At 45.8% G+C, this 20709-nt stretch overlaps 1 long non-coding RNA gene across 1 annotated transcript; it reads left to right on the forward strand.

Moving 5' to 3' along the window:
• The first annotated feature begins 27 nt into the window (after positions 1 to 27).
• LOC144334333 (uncharacterized) lies at positions 28 to 15459 on the forward strand. The gene is made up of 3 exons (XR_013404077.1): positions 28 to 76; positions 8536 to 8651; positions 12858 to 15459. It is a non-coding gene; the product is annotated as an uncharacterized LOC144334333 (long non-coding RNA).
• Positions 15460 to 20709: the final 5250 nt, after the last annotated feature.

Here is a 20709-nt window from a genome sequence, read left to right on the forward strand (position 1 = left end):
ACTGAAACTGCAGTCATGAAGAAGTCATGGAACTCTGGAGGGGCATGCAGACAATAGGCCATGTCAGCAGAGAGTGGTGAGTGCTACGGTTGAGATAATTCAGGTTTCTCTGGGAGCACATAGTAGGCTGAGTGGTCAGAGAAGGCTTCCTGAAGGAAATGACATCTGAGCTGAGCTCTGCAGGAGGAGCCAGAATTGACCAGATGAAAGGGATTAGAGTAGCTGATGTAGGGCGGGGCACTTGGAGAATGGGGTCACTGTAGGTAAAGGGAACCCTACGGGCAAATTAGCAGAGGCAAGAGTGTAATTCTTTTCTTTTTTTTTTTTTTTTTGGCAATGCATGTTTGAGGAACTGAGTGTTCAGTGTGGATTAAGTGCAGAGTGGGCGGGACTAAGAGGAGAAAATGAGCCTGAACCAGACGGGTTAAGTAACTTACTAGGTTCTCCCAGCAAGTACTTAGTGCACCAAGAATTTGAACCCAGGGCTAAATGACTTAACCACTTTCTCATACTCACCATGAAGACTTTGCTCCATGAGCCTTTCCTAGACCCCATGCCTACTGCTGCTCTGCTTCTTCCAACTGGGCACAAAGCTGAGCCATCTGCTTTCCCTCTCTTCCTTCTTCTTTCCCCCTCCCCTCCCCTCCCCTCCCTTCCCCTCCCCTCCCCTCACCCCCTCCCTCCCTCCCTCCCCCCTCCCTCCCTCCCCCCCTCCTCCTCCCTCCCTCCCTCCCTCCCTCCCTCCCTCCCTCCTTCCTTCCTTCCTTCCTTCCTTCCTTCCTTCCTTCCTTCCTTCCTTCCTTCCTTCCTTCCTTCCTTCCTTCCACGTTGCTTGTTTTCTGTAGCCTTGGTTCTAGGGAGAAGACAGAGAAGGCACTTTGGGTCAGGAGGTGATAATTCAGATCTCAGAGGAACTGTCCACTCTGCTCATGTTGATAGATAAAGCCGATAGATGAAAATGATTCCTGAGTCAGAGCCTCTCTCCATCTCCCCAGCTTAGCAGAGCAGGGTGGAGCCTGGGGCGGGGGTGGTGGATGAGCCCTGGCATTGAAAGCTACGTCTCTCAGTAGTAGCCCTTTGTCTATTCATGGGCAAATGAATGTGTGTATGTGTTTACTGAGTGCTTACTATGAGCAAGACTCTGATTTTGCTGCTTATGCTACATTAATTCCAACAACAGTCCTATGAGGAAGATATTCTCTCCACTTTACAGATTCAAAAAACCCAAAATGGAGCAGCCTTGTTAGTGAAGTATGCAGCATGTCAGTCTCAAAAAAAAAAAAAAAATGTGGAAAGGTTAAGTAATTTGGCCAGGGTCACCTAGCTTGTAAATGGCAAAAATGGGGCTCAAATGGTCTGAATCCAAAGTCCAGACTGTTAACCACTACAAAATCTCAGCTCCCAGGAAAAAACAAAGATCCACATGTGATAGACATCTGTGAAGTTTGCCTAAGGTATGAAGAGAAGAATTGAAAGTATAGTCAACACAGTGCTGAGCCAATATGATACATTCTGAGCTGGGATGTGTGCGAGGGTGCACGCTCACATAACTGAACCAAAGGCACAAACAAATGAAAGGGAGGAAGGAAAACTCCAGGCAGGAAGGAATTCCCAGATGCTCGGCTGCACAGATAGCTCTTCCTTGAGAGCTAATGGGATGACCACCATCACTCCTTTTCCAAGCTTGAAGGGGCTCCCAATGTTTCTAACTGGACAGTCATAAGACAAACTCCTTTTTCTTCTTTGTTCATCTGAGATATTCGGCAGCCTTCAAATATAACCTTACTAGAATGTTGACAAAAGAACAAAATCTTAAAAAACAAAGGGGCAAGTGTAATTCTAGAGCACATATTTCTGATAGAACGGCGAGTGAATTCTGGCCATAGATGTGCTGGCTGGGCCCTCTGGTGGGCAATGAAACTTCTACTCCTTCCCTTCCCTCCACCCCATATCTGTTTTGCTTGGATGATGGAGCAAGCTACTTTGTCTCCTGTCACAGGATGGGTTCTCCGGAAGCAGAAGCTGAGATGGAGTTGTGGGTGCAAGATGGTTACTAGGGATCAATATCTGTGAGGAGAAGCGGGAGGGAGCAGGATTGGGCAGAGGAAGAAACTGAACTGTGACGCAGACCTGGCCAAGGCTTGGCCAATTGTATTTGTCTAGTCAAGGCTTGGCCAACTATATTAGTCCATTCTCACGCTGCTATGAAGAAATACCCAAGACTGGGTAATTTATAAAGGAAAGAGGTTTTAATTGACTCACAGTTGCGCATTGCTGAGGAGCCCTCAGGAAACTTATAATCATGGCAGGAGGGGAAGCAATCACGTCCTTCTTCATGTGATGGCAGGAGAGAGGAATGAGAACCAAGCAAAGGGGGAGCCCCTTATAAAACCATCAGATCTCATGAGAACTTACTATCACGAGAATAGCATGGGGGAAACTGCCCCCATGATTCAATTACTTCCCATTGGGTCCCTCCCATGACACCTGGGGATTATGGGAACTACAATTCACGATGAGATTTGAGTGGTGACACAGCCAAACCATATCACCAACCCAGGAGTTACTCCAGAGTATTGGCTGTCGGAGCAGTTCTGCGTCAGACTAAGTGGCTGAGCCTCTATACCCCTTTTCTGTTTCCTTGACCTCCAACCTAGCTCAGTCATCAGCAAGGGCTGCTTGGGCAGACCCTGAAAGAGCTCATGGCAACAGTCTGTCTGCTGACTACATTCTCTAAGTCTGGGCAGCAAGTCTTTCCTTGAAGAGGGATGTGAGCAGTACATGTCTATGACTACCAGCATTTTTAACATTGTTCTTTCACTGATTGATTATTCAGTGTGTTGGGTGCTAGCTACCATGTTGGGTGCTAGGAGACAGAAGAGGATACAGGGATGAAGCAGAAGTGGATCCCACCCTCAGGTTTGGCCTAGTAGGGGACTTGGATCACTATGGATTAGGGCAGTGAATTCAGAAGGCAGGAGAATACCAAGACAAGGTCATTGCTCCTACTTAGGCAACCTCTGCTTGGGGTCCCTCTCGGTAGAACTTTTCCCAAAAAAAGTAGTTCACATTCTATTCTATGTCCCTGTAAAACAATGTTCATGTTCTCACCAGTCTATGTCCTTCTCTTCTGTTCTACTGCTCTTTGTGAGAATACCTTCCCATCAATCTCTTCCCCAGTGATAGTGATAGTCTGTGCGTGGTCTTGGTAGTATCTGAATGCTGTGGTTATTGTGCTAGATTCTGTTATTTATTTCCTTGAATGGAAAGGCACAGAGGAATGGAGGGAGGGGGTGAATTCTCTCTCTTGAACCCTCTTGAACTCTCTTGAATTCTCCTCTCTTAAGGAACCCAGAAGTCTAAGAGGGCAGATCTGGAGGGATTTTGGAGCAGGGATAGGAGGAAGCCAGGTAAGAGGGGTCTTCAAGCCCAGGAGAACAGGTAGCATTTTGGGAATGAGATTTTGAAATACTACTGCTCTGTGTTGATGACCTTTTGGTTATCTTCTGGCCTCCAGTAGGATTGTATTTAACATTCCAGCTCATTCAGATGAGCAAACAGTTCTTGCCCTCCAGAGGCTCTAAGTTTAATGGGGAAGACACAAGTAAAAAGACAAATTTGAGGCGAGATGCGGTGGTTCATGCCTGTAATCTCAGCACTTTGGGAGGCCAAGCTGGGAGGATTGCTTGAGGCTGGGAGTTTGAGACCAGCCTGAGTAACATGGCAAAACCCCATCTCTACAAAAAACTCACACAAAATTAGCTGGGCATGGTGGTATGCACCTGTAGTGCTAGCTACTTGGGAGGCTGACACCAGGAGGTAGAGGTTGCAGTGAGCCATTATCACACCACTGAACTTCAGCCGGGGTGACAGAAAGAGAACCTGTCCCCCCTGCAAAAAAAAAAAAGTTTATAATTCTTTGTGATAAATGTTTGAATGAAACTAAGCCTAGGATGCTGCAGGATTCCAGAGGGAAAAGCAACTGCCTGGGAGACTAGGCAGACTAGCATTCCTAGAGGAATGCTTGGAGGGGAGGAAACTTTTAGGGACGCTTTGGAGAATGAATAGAAATTGTGAAGTCAATGGTTTTCAAAGTGTGGTCTGTGGAACGCTGAGGGTCCCCAAACCTTTGGAGAGAATTTGTAAGGTCAAAACTATTTTTGGAATAACACTGGTATTATTTGCTGTTTCGCTGTATTGACATTTTCCTGATGGTGCAAAAGCGAAGGTGAAAAAAACTGCTAGTGCCTCAGTAGGAATCAGAGCAGCAGACCCCACTATACCAGAAGTCATCGAATTCTTCATTGCCGCACCCCTGTAGTAAGAATTTTCAACTACTACTTCCACTTAAGAATATCCTTGATGAAGTTGTAAAAATTATTAATTTCATTAAATATCAAATCTTTTTAGAGTGTGAATGGGTCCTGAAAGCAACATATTTGAGAACTACTGTGTTTGGTAAAGAGAGACTGGCATTTCCAATAGAGGTAAGAAGATATAAGAGCACCAAGTTATGGCTGGGCGCAGTGGCTCACGCCTGTAATCCCAGAACTCTGGGAGGCCGAGGTGGGTGGATGACCTGAAGTCAGGAGTTCGAGACCAGCCTGACCAACAGGGTGAAACCCCGTCTCTACTAAAAATACAAAAAATTAGCCAGGCCTGGTGGCGGGTGCCTGTAACCCCAGCTACTTGGGAGGCAGGAGAATCACTTGAACCTGGGAGCAGAGGTTGCAGTGAGCTGAGATTGTGCCACTATGCTCCAGTCTGGGCAACAGAGTAAGACTCTGTCTCAAAAAAAAAAAAACAAAAAAACACCAAGTTATGACATTATTTATTATTATTAATACTTTTTTTTTGGCAGATTCCAAAATCTTGGTGTTTCCTGAATTTGCAGCCCTTTTCTGTACAGGCCCATGACTGCAAAAGCAAGGCACTCCTTGCCGGGTGCACTGGTTCATGCCTGTAATCCCAGCACTTTGGGAGGCCAATTACTTTTCTTCTATAGAAAGTCTACTCGTCTGTGCCATCACAAACTCAGGATGCACGGGACGGAAGGGATCGAGTGATGGGGTATGGGGCTGAAAGGTAGGCTGGTGTTAGCTTGTGAGAAGCCTTATGAGCAATGCTAAGGAATTTAGAATTGATTTACTGAGGTCATAACACTTCAGATGACTAGTTATTGTGATGGGGGTGTAGTGGATAGCAAGAAGGTATCAGATCAGAAAAACAAGCCAGATTTTGGGGATGTGAAAAGGTTCTTAATAGGTAGCAAGGATAGATAGCAAGGACAAGACATAAGAATTTCCATGGAGTTTGGATGCAAGAATAAGAGCACCATTAATTAGTACGAGTCCCTTTCTTTCTTTCCTTCCTTCCTTCCTTTCTCCCTTCCCCTTCCCCTTCCCCTTCCCATTCCCCCTCCCCTTCCCCCTCCCCCTTCCCCTTCCCTTCCCTTGAGACAGAGTCTCACTCTGTCACCCAGGCTGGAGTGCAGTGGGGTGATCTCGGCTCACTGCAACCTCTGCCTCCTGGGTTCAAGCGATTCTCCCGCCTCAGCCTCCTGAGTAGCTGGGACTAGAGACGCGCACTACCGTGCCCGGCTAATTTTTTGTATTTTTAGTAGAGACAGGATTTCACCGCGTTAGCCAGAATGGTGTCGATCTCCTGACCTCGTGATCTGCCCGCCTCGGCCTCCCAAAGTGCTGGGATTATAGGTGTGAGGCAGTGCACCCAGCCAGGAGTGCTTTTCTTTTGCAATCATGGGCCCGTACAGAAAAGGGCTGCAAATTCAGAAAACACCAAGATTTTGGCGTCTGCCAATTCTTTAACATACCTTCTATCAGGATGTGGGGTCTTTGTCCCTTCCCTTGAATCTGGGAAGGTGCTGTGATTGCTTAAATAGAATAATGCAGAAGTGATGCCATGCCATCGTCCAGGCTCAGGTCTTAAGACACTAGTAACTTTCACTTCCTGTCTCTTGAGATGCATGCTCCTGGAAGGAAGTTGGAGTTGACCCATGGTTAAGCCTATGTGGAGAGCAACTGAGCACCTTGGCCTACAGCCTTAGCTGACCTCTTAGGTGATAGCCAGCCCCAGCTTGCTAGCCATCTTGGAAGGGGATTCTCCAGCCCCAGTCAAACCACTCCAGCTAATGCTGTGTGGTACAGAGATGAATCAGCCCCATCAAACATTGCTCAGATTGCAGATTCATGAGCAAAATAAGTGATTATTGTTGTTATAAGTCATTAAGCTTTGGGTAAGAGTTTGTTACTATCTATTGTTTGTTACACAGCAATAGATAACCATGACAGCTGCTCTTGCAGTTTGCCAGGAGGTGAGGAGAAGGGGGAAGATATTTGCAATAAATATAACTGACAAAAGGCTCACATCTATGATTTAGTCTGCTCAGGCTGCCATAATAAATACCATAGACTGCGTGGCTTAAACAATGCATATTTATTTTCTAGCCTTTAGTTCTAAAGGCTAGAAGTCCATGATTAAGCTACTAGCAAATTCAGCTCCTAATGAGGGTTCTATTCCTGGCTTGTAGATGACTGCCTTCTTGCCGTATCCTCACATGGCCTTTCCAGAGAGACAGCTCTGGTGTCTTTTCTTCTTTTTATAAGAACGCCAGCCTTATCAGATTAAGGCTAGTCCCTTATGACCTCACTTAACCTTTATTTCCTCCTTAGAGCCCCTATTTCTAAATACAGCCACATTGGGGGTTAGTGTGTCAACACAGAATTTTAGGGTGGGTACAGTTCAGTCTATCACTTCTTAGAATATAAAAAAGGATTTCTACAGATAAATGTTTTAAATAGACAAAATACTTGAACAAGCACAAGAAATCCAGATGGCCAATAAGCATATGAAAAGTGATTGATTTTATGACTCATTAGGGAAATACAAAATGAAAACATGTTACAACTCCCTACCCACCAAAATGGACAAACGTTTGAAAATCTGACAACATCAAATAATGGCCCCAACTAAAGCTGCTGTCCCATATTGTATCTTTGTTGAAATGGATCAATTCAGTCTATGGCATTTGGCATGTGGCTACTGATCTGTCAAATGTGTTATTTTCTGTCACTGTCACTAAAAGCAGTTTACCTCTATAGGAGAAGGTCATCAGTACATGTTCACTGTCTTGTCCCATAACTATATTATTTCTCCTGCTCTCTGTCAAGACGTAGTCCACAGGGGCCTTGATCTTTATATTTCACATATTGATCCACTATATTGATGGCATCAGCTGATTAGGCCTGGGCAATAGAAAGTGTTAAATATTCTGAATGCCCTAGTAAGACAAATGCATGCCAGAAGGTGGGGGAATAAACACTGTAAGAAATCAAGGGTCTACCACATTGGTGAAATTTTTAGGAGTTCAACGATCTAAGGAATTCTAAGACATTCTTTTTTTTTTTTTTTTTTTGAGATGGAGTCTCGCTCTGTCGCCCAGGCTGGAGCCCAGTGGCACGATCTCAGCTCACTGCAAATTCTACCTCCTGGGTTCAAGCAGTTCTCTGCCTCAATCTCCTGAGTAGCTGGGATTACAGGTGCCCGCCACCATGCCCGGCTAATTTTTGTATTTTTAGTAGAGACGGGGTTTCACCATCTTGGCGAGGCTGGTCTTGAACTCATGACCTCGTGATCCACCCACCTTGGCCTCCCAAAGTGCTGGGATTACAGGCGTGAGCCACCACGCCCGGCCTCTGGGATATTCTTCTAAAACAAATGGCAAGTTATTGCATCCTGTAAACCCATATCACTAGAGAAGAGGTGGTGTTTTGTGGGGAGGGGGGCCTCCTTTGATTTGGGGAGCAATATACATTACACTTAAGAACACTGTTCTAACCTATTTATCAAGTGACTAGGAAGGATGCTAGTTTCAAGTGGAGCTCAGATAAATATAGGGCCTTACAGCAAATCTGGGCTACAGTGGAAGCTGCCTTGCCACTTAGTGGGTAAATGGTATATTTGGGATCAATCCAGAGCAGATTCTAAGTTACAAGTAAGTTACATGAAGGAGTGGCCCAGTCTACATCACCCACCTTTGTTGCATTCACACCTCTTCCTTAATTCACACATGCAACCTCATGGAGGTTTTCCTTACAACCAGTTGACAAAGGAGAAAAAAAAATTGGGATGGTTATGGATGGGGGGCACTCAATATGCTTTTGTAACCAAAGCTGGACAGCTGCCACACTAATGCTTCACTAAGTGGGACCCTAAAAGCAAGTGTAGTGAATAGCACACTTGGTTGTTACTTTGAATGGAGGGAAAGTAGTTTGAGATAAGAATATACATAAACTCCTGGGGAGTGGAAAATGATTTAGCTGGTTGCTCAGGATTCTGGAAAGGTCAAGATTGGAGAATTAGAGACAAACTGATGTAGGGGAAGAATCATGTGGCTGGATATTTGGAAGCAGATACAAAGTGAAGTGAAAGGACCACTTCTAATGGAGGAGGATGTGATTCTCTCTTACTGAAACTGACACCTGCTTTTGAAATGTTTGCCTTTCCTGCCTTCAGTGCCTTTCCCAGCACCACTATCCCAAAGGCTTGGAATTGGAGAATGCCTGATCAACCCACATGGGATCCCAGAAGATGCTGCCTCAGACCGAAGGATCCATTTTACAGCCAAGGAGGTGCATAAGAATAATCGCAATAGCCCTTGGTTCTACCATATATTGTATACTTGAAAGCAGCTGGCAGACAGAATGGTGAGATGGCCTATTAAAGGCTCATCTAAAGTGCCAACTTGAGGACAGTATTTTGGGGGTGGAGTCTGTCCTCCAGCATGAAGTGTACTTACTAAACCAACAGCCAACATATAAAGATGAAAGACTGGCCCCTCTCACCATCAATCCTAGTAACCAACCCCCAAATATTTGCTCATCCCCTCAACCTTGGGCTGCTGGATTTAAGGTTCTGGTTCCCTGGGAGGAGGACTTTTCCACTAGGGGGCACAATAAAACTTCCACTCAATCTGAATCTAACTGTGATCCACTCACTTTGAGCTCCTTCTGCCTGTGGACCAGCAGGCACTAAAAGTTACACTGACAGCAGTGGTTGACCCTAATTATCATAATGACCTAGAGTAGCTGCCAATAATGAGGACAGTGAAAAAAATGCTGGAATTCTATTGTGTCTCTCAGTAATTCCAAGCCTAGTAATAACTGTGAGTAAGCAATTGCAGCAACCACCACCTGACAAAGGCAAGACAACCAAGTGTTTAGACTCCTGAGAGATGAAAATCTAAGTCCTCCTGCCAGGCAGGCAAACTAGACAAGATGGAATGCTAGAGTTGGGGTGGAGGGGAGGGCATGGTAGAGAAGAAAGATAATGTCTATTACCATTTTGGGTAACCAGTGGGATTGTAGCTTGTCTCAGTAATCTCTATACATTAAATCTTTTTCTTTTTCACTTACTCCAACTTGAAGCTCAATACTGAATCTTTTCTAAAGGCTGCAGCTGACTAACATCTTTAACAGGGTGGATTTAACAGAATGAATATGGGATACAAAGGAATCTCAGTGGCACAAGAAATGACCAGAGTCTGTGGTGCCCTGTGTCACATCTCCTTAGCTTCCCTCTGACTTTGGCTATTACTGTGATTGACAGTTCTTTGTGACTGCAAACTCATCTTGTGCTGACTATTCCCACCTCAGGCAGGAATCTGTTTGCATCCTCATTTAATGTTTCTTTCTTTTTTTTTTTTTGATATTTAAACTACCAGAACCCAGTGGTAATTAAGGTTTGCTTTTCAAATGGAGAATAGCTGGCAGAAAAGGGCATGCTTTTACTCCAAACCTCAAAGAATCTGTGCTGTGATTCTCCTTTTGGGGCTTGGCAAATACAATTGCCCATACAATTTCTCTTTCTTCTACAGATACCTCCCACACTATGGGGTTTGCTGAGTCTCAAGACCCAAGTGGCAGGGGAGCTTGAATAACTTAGACCTGCTGCAGATATTTTTCTTCCTCTGGGTCCTACACAAGACTGTAAATCTGGATGGACATGGTGGCTCATGCCTGTAATCCCAGCACTTTGAGAAGTCAAGGCAGGGGGATCTCTTGAGGTCAGGAGTTCGAAACCAGCCTGGCCAACATGGCAAAAACCCATCTCTACTAAAAATACAAAAATTTGCCGGGCATGGTGGCACACACCTGTAATCCCAGCTACTCAGGAGGCTGAGGCACAAGAATCGCTTCAACCTGGGAGGCAGAAGTTGCAGTGAGCTGAGATTATGCCACTGCACTGCACTCCAGCCTGGGTGATGGAGTTAGGGAGACTCTGTCTTAAAAAAAAAAAAAAAAAAAAAAAAAACTCTAAACCTTATAGATTTCTTGGTGAATGGATTGGAGCAACAAGTTCAAATGTAGAATATGTTGCCTCCAAAATCCAAACAGGCCTACCAAGCGTTGTGCCTCTTTATTTATAGTAAGGTGAAGCAACCTGTCTGTCATTTTAAAGCTATTGTCAACATGCCACAGGCCTTGGACCCCTAGAAACTTCCCTGTGTGTCAGGTCCCTGAATTTTCACAGGGTTTATTGGCCAGCTTCAGAAACACATGTGTTCTACTAAAGTGTATGGGATGCTTGATACTTCTTTCTCACCAGGTCCAGTTAGCATAATGTCATCAACGTAGTGGAGCAGCATGATGTTCTGTGGGTTATCAAGGTAATCAAGGCCCTTTTTGGCTATACTATACCAAAGTAAAGAAGGCTGACATAGTCCTGAGGAAAAACAGTGAAGGGATACAGGTGTCATGCCACACAAAGGCAGTTTGCTTTTGAATGGAAAAGAAAACACTTTCCAGACGCCAGAGGCTATATTGATTTGCTCTGTTAAAGATGCCACATCCAGGTTGCCGCTCTAATTAGATTCCCTACGTGATTACATTTATAATCATCCATAGTCATGTTCCAGGATCCATCAAGATTCTGAATCTGCCAAAAGGACAAATTAAATAGGATTGTGGAAAGAATAACTACCTTGCATCTTTCAAGCACTGGTGGTGTTATTAAGCATTGCAATTTTCTCAGGAATATATTACTCTTGTGGTGCTGGATGGGATTTTTTTTTTTTTTTTTTTTTTTTGAGACAGAGTTTCATTCTCGTTTCCCAGGCTGGAGTGCAATGGCTCACTGCAACTCTGCCTCCCAGAATTAAGTGATTCTCCTCCCTCAGCCTCCCTAGTAGCTGCGATTACAGGTGTCTGCCACCACGCCCAGCTAATTTTTGTATTTTCAGTACAGATGGGGTTTCCCAATGTTGGCCAGGTTGGTCTTGAACTCCTGACCTCAGGTGATCCACTCGCCTTGGCCTCCCAAAGTGTTGGGATTACAGATGTGAGCCACCACACCCGGCCTAGGATGGTTTTTTTGTCTGCCTTAATAGCTAGAATATACAGGCCTGTGTGACTACAAGGTGACAGAAGCATTGCCCCTGACCACCATTTCTCTCAATGACCCACTGTGGAATTCATGTTTCCTGTAGCCTTAGGCCCTGAGAAGACCTATTCATGTGTGCTTCCACCTGGGAACTGGAAGCTGGGGTCATGTTTGGCCACTTTGGGCTCCTCATGCCAGAGGATCAGCAGACAAAGAATGGCATTTCTGTGCTGGCAGGGGTAGTTGACCCTGAGTCACATGAATAGCAAGAGTTGCCATTTCATAATGGAGAAAGAAAGACCTCCCAGCCTGGGAAACACAGTGGGACCCCGTCTCTATAAAAATTTTTAAAAAATTAGCCAGGCGTGCTGGTGCAGACCTGTAGTCCTGGCTACTCAGCAGGCTGAGGCCGGAGGATCACTTGACTCTATGAGTTTGAGGTCACAGTGAACTATGATCATATCACTGCACTCTAGCCTGGGCAACAGAGTGAGACCCCATCTAAGAAAAACATAGAGATAGAGGAAGGAGGGAGGGAGGGAAGGAAGGAAGGAAAGAAGGAAGGAAGGAAGGAAGGAAGGAAGGAAGGAAGGAAACGGAAAGAGAAAGAAAGGGGGAGAGAGAGGGGAGGAAGGAAGGAAGGAGAGGAAGGAGGGAAAGAAGGGAGGGAAGGGAGAGAGAGAGGGAAGGAAGGAAAGAAAGAACGAGTGAGAGAGGAAGGAATGAAGGAAGGAAGGAGGGACAGAAAGAAAGGAGAAAGAGAAAGAAAGAAAAAAGGAGAAAGAAAGAATGAAGGAAAGAAAGAAATAAAGAAAGAAAGGAAAGAAAGAAAGAGAAAGAAAGAAAGAGGGAAGGAAAGAAGGGAGGGATGAGGGAGGGATGGAGGAAGAGGGAGAGAGAGAGGGAAGAAAAGAAAGAAAGACAGGAAGGAAAGAAGGAAGATGGGAAAGAAAGAGAAGAAAGGAAAGGAAAAGAAAAGAAAGAGGAAAGGAAAAGAAAAGAAAGAAGGAAGGAAAGAAGGGAGAGGGAAGGGAAGGAAGGGAGGGAGGGAAGGAGGGAAGCAAGGAAAAGAAAGAGAGTGGGGAAGGAAGAGAAGGAAGGAAGGAAGCAAGGAAGCAAGCAAGCAAGCAAGCAAGCAAGCAAGCATGCAAGCATGCAAGCATGTCTGGAACTTGGGGGATTCGGTGGGCCATTTCTTGGTGCTTCTCTGCCCAGTGAGAACTGTGAGTGGTTAATTGCAGCAACCATGGCCTTACAAAAGCAAGGCAAGAGGGCTAAAGGTTTAGGCCACTTGACCAGGCCAGTGACCCAGACCAGCCAAAGTGCTGACTGAGGGTGAGGGAAACCTGGAATGGTTGGTGGAGGTGCGAGATGAGAATATCGGTTATGGCCCTGGATGTCAATTATGACCAACTGTAGTAACGGGATTTAACTTGGTTTTCTAACTCCTTTTTTAGGAGACTGGAACTGGCCGTCAGCTTGAAGAACAGGGTTTTAAATTCTCTTCTTGAGGAAAAGTGAGAGCATCATTTTTTTTCTCATGCAAGATTCAGAAATGAATGGATCTGAGCAGATCTATGTGGTGCAATGGATGGATGTGCAAGATCCAGTTTCTTTGCACCCCAGACGTGTTGAGACTGACTTTTCTGCTCCTCTTCCCCAGGGCCTGAGCCTCTTGCCCTATTTTCTGGCTGAACTGGCCCTGGGGATGGCTCATTTCTTTCCAGTGGTCATGGCTGTGGCTCTGGTTGCCTCAGTGGATCCTCAGGGTTGGACAAGGCTTCAGCACAGCTTCTGTCATAGCCACTGCCATAGGAGCTGTGGCAGCTCTGACACCACGTCTAACCTGACTGGGTCCATGGAGGCTTTGGCTTCCCCTGTGACTTCCCAGAGTGGTCAATATACAACCCGCAAATCATAGGGAATTAAAGCTCCATGGGGATGCTTTTGACCAAGGAGAAGAATGCCAGAAGGCCTGAGAAGGAGTTGAATGACCTCTGCATGCCCCTGCTGGATTGTGTTTAGACGCCATGGTCCTCTGGCCTCCCTGGAGGAGCCCTGTGAGCCACGCATTTGGATATTCTTGGAAGATGTTGCCAGCTCTACAGCACACTTTGTGGTTGCTCTCCCGACTTCCCTGACTGACTGCTCCTTTCCCTCATTCTTGCTTCTGTCTCAGTAAAGCATCAGCACATTTGCTTTGCTTCAGGCTGACTCCATGTTCCAGGGACCCTGGCCTAGGAAAGAGGTGTGTTCAGAGCACGGGATATTTGAAACTGAACTTGTGATGGGATTGAGGTGATTGTTATGACAAGACCTAAAATATGACCGTGGAAGAGACTCGCTTAGGATGGATGACCAGTTCATGGGAGAAGAGAGTATCACGGAACCTAGAGTCCAGGTGCCTGGAATAATTATCCATGTGGGTATGGAAATCTCTAGGAATGTTGGCGAGGATGATCCAGGAGCTAAACTCCTCAAAGCATGGGGGAAGGTGGCAGAGATGCCTGCAGGCAGAGGGATTGTGGATTGTGGATACTGAGTCTGAAAGAGAGGGCATCTGGGATTAGCGACGGGGAACAAGGAGAACATCTAACTCCCCCCCAGGCCCAGTGGTACAAGGGCTGTGAGAGAGCAAGCAACCACCTCTGAAGAGGATTGCAAAGAAAGAAGTATCCTTAGAACACGAGGATGAAGAAAACATTTTGGAAAGAGGGTCAGGGTGCAGAATGTTCTGCTGATGAATAGCTTTGAGCTCCAGAGAGCACGGTGGAAAGGTTTCAGGCAATGAGGAGCTATGGAAGATGGGGTTGAAAGATAGTGCACAAGCTGAATGGGGATTAGAGGTGGGGAATGAGGGATAATGTGGTGGCTACATGCACAAGGCTAAAGGGCCTAGTGAGATTCGTCCCAGGTACAGAGTGACGCAGCAACTGCAAGTGTTTAGGGAAGCAGGAATGTGAGCTCTTGTCCAGAGTGTGCCCATTCAGGGGTTCCCACTCAACCTTGCTGAGAGAGGACGGGGGTCCTGCCAGCATGGGGGATGTGTCCTGTTCTGAATGCATAAGCTCCTCCTTCCTCCCTGAAGGACGTCTCATTCAGTTAGGCTGGGCTGTCTTCTTTTTCGTTGTCTTTTGTTTGTATGTTTGGCAGGGGACCGTTATTCTTTGCTTGCACTTGGTACATGTCTACTTATTTCTAAGACACCATTACACTTAGACAAACTTTCATATTCTTCTATTTTTCTTTTCATTCCCTTACCTATTTTACATAACTCTTTGATTCTTTATCTTCTTACGAAAAAGAGACTATTTTTAATTTCTTGACATTTCTCCTATTCTCTTTTGCTGTGACACCAACTCCTTCTTTTACCTTAACTGACTTTGCACTTATTTGAGCTTGTTCAGCCTGACACTGCTAGCCCAGACGGTTTCCCACTTTTTCCAAGAGCTATGCAAACCTCCCTCCTCCTTTGAGCCCACTCTTCAGAAGGATTCGGTGACCTGTATACAACAACCTGAGTTTACTGGCTTTGTGCTTTTTATTACTATTAATTAATCTTGATACCTTCCCTTCTTCCATCACAGTAGACTTCCTCTCTGTTCAGTATTGCCTAGCTAATATTTCTCTACCTTTTACTTACATTTTCCATCTTCCATAGCACTGCCCTTATCCATAAAATTACCCTCACTTTCTACAAGTATACCCCCGCCTTCTACAAGTACACTCTTAGTTTAAAAAATATTTTTGGCCAGGCGCGTTGGCTCATGCCTGTAATCCCAGCACTTTGAGAGGCCAAGGCAGGCAGACCTCAGGGGTGAGGTCAGGAGTTCGAGACCAGCCTGGCCAACATGGTGAAGCCCCATCTCCATAAAAACACAAAAAATTAGCCGGTTGTGCTGGCGTGAGCCTGTAGTCCCAGCTACTTGGGATGCTGAGGCAAGAGAATCACTTGAACCCGGGAGGTGGAGGTGGAGCTTGCAGTGAGCCGAGATCACGCCACTGCACTCCAGCCTGGGTGACAGAGCAAGACTCTGTCTCAAACAAAATAAAATAAAATGACAGGCGTGGTGGCTCACGCCTGTAATCCCAACACTTTGGGAGGCCGAGGCGGGCAGATCACGAGGTCAAGAGATCAAGACCATCCCGGCCAACATAATGAAACCCTGTCTCTACTAAAAATACAAAAAATAGCTGGGCATGGTGGCAGGTGCCTGTAATCCCAGCTACTCGGGAGGCTGAGGCAGGAGAATTGCTTGAACCAGGGAGTCAGAGGTTGCAGTGAGCTGAGATCGTGCCACTGCACTCCAGCCTGGCAACAGACGTGAGACTCCGTTTAAAAAAACAAACAAACAAACAAACAAACAAACAAAAAACTTTCCATGTTTGATATGTGCCTTTCTAAGATTTTTTTCTCTCTAAACCTACTCCTAAATTTTATTTTCTGGAGTATGACCAAAATACCAGTGTATGACTCACATAGTTTGGGCTGATCAATACAAAACTTTAATAATTTTGCAAGCAAGTGTGCACATTATCACTACTTTTTCTTGTTCTTTTTACCTGTATTTTCATCTTTTGAGGCAGAGTCTCACTGTGTTGCTCAGGCTGGAGTGCAGTGGCACAATCACTTTCCGGGCTCAAGTGATCCTCCTGTCTCAGCCTCCCAAGAAGCTGGGACTACAAGAGTGTGCCACTGCGCCAGGCCATCACTACCTTTTAGTTCCCTTTGTGAAGTCTTCCTTCTAACTATTTAGGATGCCTGTGGACTCACAGTTCTTTCAATATACTCAGTTAGTTCTGATTCACTGTGGTCATTTTTTCCCTCTCTGGAGTTTATGTGGTCACTCTTTGGCCACTCACAACTCTGCTTTCTTGAATGACAGGAAGTTCCAGGCTCAGTATGAAATGCTTTCTACTTCAAAAGGTGGAATCAGTTTTTTTCCCAAGAACCTTAGTTCTTCCAAGAGAAAAATATTAAGAGTCAAAATTTGGGACCTAGGCTGGTGCCACTCATCAACCAGGAGAAGGCAGATCAATATCGGAGTTTTCTCAGGTCACTTTGATGACCTAGCATGCATTTTCTTTTTGTTTCTCCCCCACTCTCCCTTTCATGAAGGAGTCATGAGTACATCATATCGTGTATCTATATCATATCATGCTCCAAGTTACCACTACCTTTATCAAGGTGGTTGTTACTTTTCTCTAATGTGAGATACTATTAAATATCCCTCCTCTCGGCTGATAATTTTTCTATTTTCTCACCAACACTGATGTAAACAACAGTCACACCAAGCCACATTTTCATTAGTTTTATTCCCCCAATTTATAAGTCTCCAATTCATTTTCTCTTTTAACTTCAGCTGAAGCATCCTTGGGCTGGCTACCAAGTGTGCACATCCAGATGATCTGACTCACAAGCATTGGTTGCACATCAATCATCCAAAAGGAAAAAGAAATGCCAGCCATCCTAGAGTAGCCTCAAAGCGAGTACCAAACGCTATAACAGCAGCATACAGATGAATACCATTTCTCAGTCTCATTCCAATTTCTCCTCTAGTTTCCTCAGTCTGGACCTTACCATTTAAATCTATTTTCCTTCCCTTTAATTTTTTCCCTTTTACTTGGTACTCGAAAAAATTGTTTTTTTCTTCACAATTGGAGGTCAAATAAATTTTGTTTTGTTTTGCTTTGCTTTAGTGGTTTTAGAACTGAACTCCATTTTCTCAAAGGTCCTAAGGTACATATCTTTTACTCTCCTTCCTCGTCTTCCCAATTTGCTTATAACATTGTTTGGGGTTCCTTTATTTACTACTTCTGTAACTTTAAATCCGAACTTACACTTTTATTTCTTGTTTCGTTGCCTATGGGCTGTTTCTTGACCCCAAGTTTTTAAGGTATTGATGCTCTTGTTCTTTGTTTACTTTTCCTTTTATCTTTCACCTCTGTTTCTAGCATCTGTACTTTTATGTTGATATTGTCAAAGTTAAAAACACTGATATTGCTTGATGATACTGCGTCTTATAAAAATAAATAAAATAAAATGAAAACATTGATAGTCTCTTCTTTTGCCGTAATACCTTCTGTTCAATCTAAAAGTTAAAAATCAATATGTGAATGCATACAAACAATTTATATCAGTTAAGAATATTTTCAGCCGGGCACGGTGGCTCAAGCCTGTAATCCCAGCACTTTGGGAGGCTGAGACGGGCGGATCACAAGGTCAGGAGATCGAGACCATCCTGCCTAACACGGTGAAACCCCGTCTCTACTAAAAAATACAAAAAACTAGCCGGGCGAGGTGGCGGGCGCCTGTGGTCCCAGCTACTCCGGAGGCTGAGGCAGGAGAATGGCGTAAACCCGGGAGGCGGAGCTTGCAGTGAGCTGAGATCCGGCCACTGCACTCCAGCGTGGGCGACAGAGCCAGACTCAGTCTCAAAAAAAAAAAAAAAAAAAAGAAAAAAAAAAAGAATATTTTCACTGTATGCAAGAATATTTTCATTGTAAGCAAAAAGTGGATTGATAGGCTCACACAATACAAAAGTTCCAGATTAAGGCTGGCTACAGGTGTGGCTGAGACAGGAACTTGTGAACAATAATCAGGACATGTATCCCCTCTGTCCTTTGGCTCTGCTCCCCAGTGTGTGTTGGTCTCATTCGCCAACACACTAATGTTGTTGAGTGTCTCTCTCCTGTGGTTTTGATATGACTTTTGGCAACTTCTGGGGCAACATCATTGCACGTTCATGTCCAGCAGGAAAGTGTGAAAATCTTTGCCTCAACTTTTCCATCTAAAGTCATAAGACTCCCTATGATGGGGCATCTTGGGGCAAGTGTTACCTCTTAACCAGTCAGGTCATTGGTGAGTGGTTCGTGTTATCTTAAGCCTGGCTTATATGGGCCACCCTTAGACTTGAGAGCAGAGCCCCACTTAAATCAAATTGCTGATTGGAGAAGGGCCTTGAGCTAATTGGGGAATAGATACCATGTAATTCTCCATTTCCTTGTAATTTTCCTTCAACCCCAACTACCTTCAACCTCAATGCCCATCTCCCCTCCCCTCATATGTATCAATTCTCTTAAACAGAACCCTAGGATAAAATGTCAGGCCTCACACTCCCAATTTCTCCTTCTCCTTCTTCTCTTTCTCCTTCTCCTTCTCCCCTCTCCCTCCCTCCCCCTCCTCCTCAGCCCCCTCCCCCTCCCTTTCCCTTTCCCTCTCCCTCTCCCTCTCCCTCTCCCTCTCCCTCTCCCTCTCCCTCTCCCTCTCCCTCTCCCTCTCCCTCTCCCTCTCCTTTTTCTTCTTTTTTGAGACAGGGGTTTTGCTCTGTCACCCAGACTAGAATGCAGAGGTGCAATCATGGCTCACTGCAGCCTTAACTTCCCAGGCTCCAGCGATCCTCCTACTTCAGCCTCCAGAGTAGCTGGGACTACAGATGCGGGCCACCATGCCTGGCTAATTTTTGTATTTTTGGTAGACATGGGGTTTCACTGTGTTGCTCAGGCTGGTCTCAAGCTCCTGAGCTCAAACAATCCACCAACCTCGGTCTCCCAAAGTGCTGGGATTATAGGCATGAGCCACTGTGCCTGGTGACACCTCCAAGTTCTGAGTAGGTAGGCTCTTCTGAGAGATCCATCTCCTGAGCACTTCCTGGAATGGATACAGAGAAGAGGAGAAAATGGTAGTGTAGATTCATCAGGAAAGGATTTTGAAGCAATTTTTTAGAAATGAAAGACGATGGTTTTTCAGAAGAGAACAAGGCTTTCATCACCTCTTTAACTTTCTCTAAATTCTCCAGGAGATCAAATTTCTTGAGTCCATATTCTCCAGCTCCCTCCCTGCTGGAGTCCTACACCTTCCTGCTCCAATCTGGACTGGATGCCTGCTGGGATTTCCCTTCATTAGCCTACTGGCTTCAATCTCAAGTCACATCTTTGTTGGTTTACTCACTTGTTTTTTTGTTTTGCTTTTCGAAATGGAGTCTCTCTCTGTCACCCAGGCTGGAGTGCAGTGGTGTGATCGCAACTCACTGCAACCTCCGCCTCCTGGGTTCAAGCGATTCTCCTGCTTCAGTCTCCCTAGTAGCTGGGACTACAGGCATGTGCCACCACTCCTGGCTAATTTTGGTATTTTTAGTAGAGACAGGGTTACACCACGTTGGCTAGGCTGGTCTCGAACTCCTGACCTCAAGTGATCTGCCTGACTCGACCTCCCAAAGTGCTAGGATTACAGGCATGAGCCACAGTACCCGGCCTAGACCATGACTAATTCTTAAGAGAAATAAGCCAGTGAACAATAAGTTCCCCTCTTCTGATGGAAAAGCTTTGAGAAAGGGCTCAGTGAGAGGCAGATTCTGCTTGAAATGTTCAGGAATCATTGGGGTGGGATAGAAGAGTGGAATAGAGAAGAATAGATGGAGAATCCTGTAAAATATCTGAGCCCTGGTCACAACTCGGGCCAATGCTATTTCTATTGCATCCACTCTATCAGGAATATCCCTTCATCTCAACCCTTTAGCTATGGGTTTCTCCAGGACAGGGAATAGCCATGAACAGCCTGTTCATAGTCACATCCATTTCAGAATGAAGCATGCACAGGGTTTCCCTCTGAGAAGCTAGGTGGTACTAAATGGTTGGAGTCCTTTTCTATTTTTTCTTTTAGTGTTTATAGAGTTATCTTTTTGACTTCTAGTTCAAGATAGAAAATATGTGTTTGTGTCTTTTCCTACATAAGAACCCATTTCATGATAGAAAATACAATTTAAGGCCCGGCGCGGTGGTTCGGGCCTGTAATCCCAGCACTTTGGGAGGCCAAGGCAGGAGGATCACCTTGTGTCCCGAATTGGTGGGTTCTTGGTCTCGCTGACTTCAAGAATGAAGCCGCGGCACAGGCCAGCGCGAGTTCCGGCGAGCGCGGTGCATGCGGGCCGGCAGTGCTGGGGGACCCGACGCACTCCGCAGCTGCTGGCCCGGGTGCTAAGCTCCTCACTGCCCTGAGCCCGCGGCCCCGGCCGGGGCCCGCCTAGCCCACGCCCGCGCCCGCCGGAACTCGCGCTGGCCTGTGAGCCCCGCGCGCAGCCCCTGTTCCCGCCCGCGCCTCTCCCTCCACACCTCCCCGCAAGCAGAGGGAGTCGGCTCCGGCCTCGGCCAGCCCAGACAAGGGCTCCCACAGTGCAGTGGCGGGCTGAAGGGCTCCCCAAGCGCCGCCACAGTGGACACCGAGGCCGAGTAGGCGCCGAGAGTGAGGGCTGCTACTCTCAACCTGAGCTCAGGAGTTCAAGACTAGCCTGGTCAACATGGTGAAACCCC

Source organism: Macaca mulatta, chromosome 14 (assembly GCF_049350105.2).
Source record: "Macaca mulatta isolate MMU2019108-1 chromosome 14, T2T-MMU8v2.0, whole genome shotgun sequence".
In the NCBI taxonomy this organism is placed as follows: Eukaryota; Metazoa; Chordata; class Mammalia; order Primates; family Cercopithecidae; genus Macaca; species Macaca mulatta.